Consider the following 4,037-nt stretch of genomic DNA (forward strand, 5'->3'; position numbering starts at 1 on the left):
CCTGGTGGCCAAAGCAAAACTGGGAAGCACCCAACTGGAGAGTTCAGAATATCTGAGTAGCCTTCTGATGGCCAAGCTTGATCCAGCAGCATTTCCCAAACTATGTCTCAGACCCAGAGTCAGACACTGTGAACACGATTTGTAAGCATGGCCTTATGGGAGCTACCCATGATCTCAGCACAGGAGGGAAGGAAGATCCGGGTGTGAGGCTAGCCTGGGCCAGACAGTCTGAAAAAAGAAAAAGGAAGGGGAGGGGAGAGGGAAAGAGATGGAAAGGGAGGGGAAGGAGAAAAGAGGAAGAGACAGGACAGGAGAGCAGATTAGAGAAGAGGGGAGGGGATGGGAGAAAGGAGAGGAGAGGAAGAAGGGATTGTGATAGAGAGAAGGAAAAGGAAGGGAAGGGGGGAAAGAAAACAAAGGCCCAGAAGAAGATGAGAAGGAGGAAAAAGAGGAGGAAGAAGGGAGGAAAATGAAAATAATGGGTTTCTGGCCGGGCAATGGTGGCACACACATTTAATCCCAGCACTTGGGAGACAGAGACAGGTGAAATTTCTGAGTTTGAGGCCAGCCTGGTCTACAGAGTGAGTTCCGGGACAGCCAGGGCTATTCAGAGAAGCCCTGTCTCAAAAAAACCAAAAACAAAACAAAAAAGGGGGGATTTCTGGGGGGCTGGAGAGATGGCTCAGCAATTGAGAGCACTGACTGCTCTTCCAGAGGTCCTGAGTTCAAATCCCAGCAGCCAAATGGTGGCTCACAACCATCTGTAATGGGAAATGGGATCTTATGACCTTGTCTGGTGTGTCTGAAGACAACTACAGTGTACTCATATACATAAAATAAATAAATAAATATTTTTAAGGGGGGGGGTGTTCTGTGGAAAGGAAAAATGGCTTAGTAGTTAAGAGCACTGGCTGCTCTTTGGAGGACCCAGGCTTGATCCCAAGCACCCACACGGCAGCTCACAACCACCTGTAACTCTACGTCCAGGAGCTACAGTGTCTTCTGAACTCTGCAGGCACAGACATGGATGCCGGCAAAAGCACTCATATATAAAACATGGAAGAAACACATCTTTAAAAGATAAGGTTTCTGAGACTGGGGAGGTAGCTCAATGGTGGAACAAGCCCCTGGGTTTTGATTCCCAGCACGGGGTGGGGGCGGGGGTGGGGGTGTGTGAATGCCACAGTCATTCTTTAATTCTGTTAGTCCTGATTTTATCCTCAGTGGTAAAAGTCGGGATTAACAGAATCCGGTCTGTTTGTTTAGTTTTTACTGTCGCTGAGTTCTAAAAGCACAGAGCAGAGAATTTCAAGACATAAAATCTGAGAGAAGGCCACAGACAGCCGGAAGATAAGAAACGTGTGTGCGCGCGCATGCGTGCATCTGTAGCTGGCCAGGACAGGGCTCTCTGGTAGGCTTAATATGATCGTTGCTATCTCAAATGCTTTCCCACAGGACCTGAAGCTCAGGTGGAAGTGCCAGGCCAGGCGACCTCAGCAGAGTGAGTTCCAGGGAAGTCCCCTTTAACTGCTGGCTCTTGGTTTCCACTCTTGGTTTGCTTCAATTTTTAACCACCCTCCGGCTGTGGGAAGCCTCGGGATGGAAGAGTCTGCAGCTCCAAGCAAAAACCACAAGCTTTGCTGAAAATTGATGTTTGTATTTGTACAGCAATAAAACAAACAAACAAACAAACAAACAAAGTTTGACCTGGAGTGTTGGAAAGATTCTAGCACCGCAGCAATCACACACCATCACATGGTAGAAAGCAAAATCCAAATATGTGGGGCATGGTCAGTCTTTAGGAGTGGTCCACACTTCCCCTGGGATAGATGACTTCAGGACAATGTGCCCAAACTGCCAGAGTCACTTCTCTTTCAGAAGCCCTAGCGGATCACCTCTGATCTTCTCAAGTCCCTAGGAGAGACTGGAGCCTCACCCAGATCAGTCACCAGAACGCCCTGGTTCCTGTGCCTCCTTTGGACAGGTTCCAATGAGGATGGGGGACTTCCATAATTTTCTGAAGTGTTATTGTCCCCTTTCTATCAAATCAAGCTTGGGTGAGGTTGAAAGTCTTGCCAGACCTCACGCAGTAAATCGACAGGAGTCAGATTTCCAACTAGGAAGTTGGTGCCAAGGATCCTTAGGTCAGGCGGCTTCCGTGAAACAGAATTGTGAATCCTACACTTGTAACCAAAAAACGCTTGAAGGGTGAGGCAGGAGGATTGCACTCAAGGCTAGCCTACATGGGGAGGACCTGTATCAAGAACAAAGGAAGGAAGGAAGTGGGTTTCTTCACACTGTCTTAATCATATTGTCTTGACTTGCAAACAACTTTGTCTTCTCTCTCTCTCTCTCTCTCTCTCTCTCTCTCTCTCTCTCTCTCTCTCTCTCTCTCTCTNTCTCCGTCTCTCTGTTTCTCAATAGAGGTCATGTCTCAGGACAGTAGTAAAAGGAATAGTCACATTTCGTTTGTTTGTTTGTTTGTTTGTTTATTGGACACAGGGTCTCCCTCTACAGCCCACACCAGCCTGGAACTCAGTATATAACCCAGGCTACCCTTAATATGTTAAGGCCTTTATGTAATACCCTTAATCCTTCTGCCTCAGTATTTGGAGTGCTGGGATTGCAGGCATGAGCCACCACTCAGGGCTCATATTCTCTATTGTATCTTCCTGTAATTCTTTGGTTACTACAACCAATTGATTTTATCTTTTGCATTGAGAGATTCAACACTGGGGAAGCTCTCTGCCTCTAATCCACATTTTCAGGTCACTGACAGTTACTATGACATCAAAGGGTTGTTCTTCGGACAGGAACCCCAAGTATCCTCCCTCCATCACATTTCCCACTGTCTCTTCCTTCACACACCTCTCCCCGCCGCCCATGGGTGCTCACCTGAAGGTCTAAGGACAGTTTTGGGGCTCTTTCCTTCCATCTTGCTGAGGCAGGGTCCTTCTTGCTGCTTCTATCGTTGAAGCTTTGAACTGAAGTCTAGCTGGCCCTCGAGCTTCTGGATGGTTCTCCTGTTGCCACCGTCTCAGGATGGGGTACGGGGATTACAGACAAATAAACTGGTGTTTTACATGGGTTCTAAGGATCAAATGTGGGTCGTTGGGCTTGCATGGCAAATTCTTTCACCCACTGGGCTCTCTCTCTGCCTCCCTTCATATTCCGAGACAGGGTTTCACGGATCTCATCTGGCCATGAACTTACTGTGTAGTCAAGGATGACCTTGAACCTCTGACTCTCCCAATCTCTACTGGGTTTACAGGTGCATGTCACCATGCCCCCACCATGCCTGATTTGTGCCGTGCTGGGGATTGAACCCAGGGTTTATTGCATGCCAGGCAAACACTCTATCAACGGAGCTACTACTCCCCATAGATGGGGGAGGCAAGAGAGAAGACACTGGCCATCTCATGTCCCTCTGATATTTTTAATTTTATTATATATATTTATTATATAATAAATGCATGCGGCTGAATAAGCTTCTCCTCCCACCCCCTCACCCCCCCCCAGACCCAGTGGACAATACATAAGGCTAAGACAGGAGAAGCCAGTGTCTTACAGTGACACACTGTGTCACCCTGGGCTATGTATGTGCTAGCTTATGGAATCTCACCCACTCAGAGAGCCAAGGCTGCTTTCCTCCAGTTACTAGGGTATTGTCCAGGTGTTTCTCACTTGCAGGAAACAGAAATCCAATTTGACTTGACTTACTGTGAACTGGGGGGGACTAGGTACAGTCCAGGTACATGAGGCCTTGGTTTTGAGCCCCAGCACTAAGAAAAAAGAAAAGCACATTTCATAAATTAATATAACTGAAAAATCTGCAGATAAATTTCTAGCTTCAGGCATGGCTGGATCCAGGTGCAAAAAGAATGTCCTACAGCTTGACCTTATTTCTCGGCAAGTTCTTTGTACACTGTGGCCTTGTCCCCTTGCACGGTGTCTTAGTTAGGGTTTTATTGCTGTGAACAGACCCCATGACCAAAGCAAGTCTTATAAAAAACAACATTTACTTGGAGCTGGCTTAC

General features: G+C 47.3%; 1 long non-coding RNA gene across 1 annotated transcript; it reads right to left on the reverse strand.

Moving 5' to 3' along the window:
• Nucleotides 1-1,636: 1,636 nt before the first annotated feature.
• Nucleotides 1,637-3,409, reverse strand: LOC110293635. Its single transcript, XR_002377829.2, has 2 exons — nucleotides 2,896-3,409; nucleotides 1,637-2,254 (listed from the first exon to the last, which is right to left on the reverse strand). It is a non-coding gene; the product is annotated as an uncharacterized LOC110293635 (long non-coding RNA).
• Between the last annotated feature and the right edge of the window lie 628 nt (nucleotides 3,410-4,037).

Source organism: Mus caroli, chromosome 4 (assembly GCF_900094665.2).
Source record: "Mus caroli chromosome 4, CAROLI_EIJ_v1.1, whole genome shotgun sequence".
In the NCBI taxonomy this organism is placed as follows: Eukaryota; Metazoa; Chordata; class Mammalia; order Rodentia; family Muridae; genus Mus; species Mus caroli.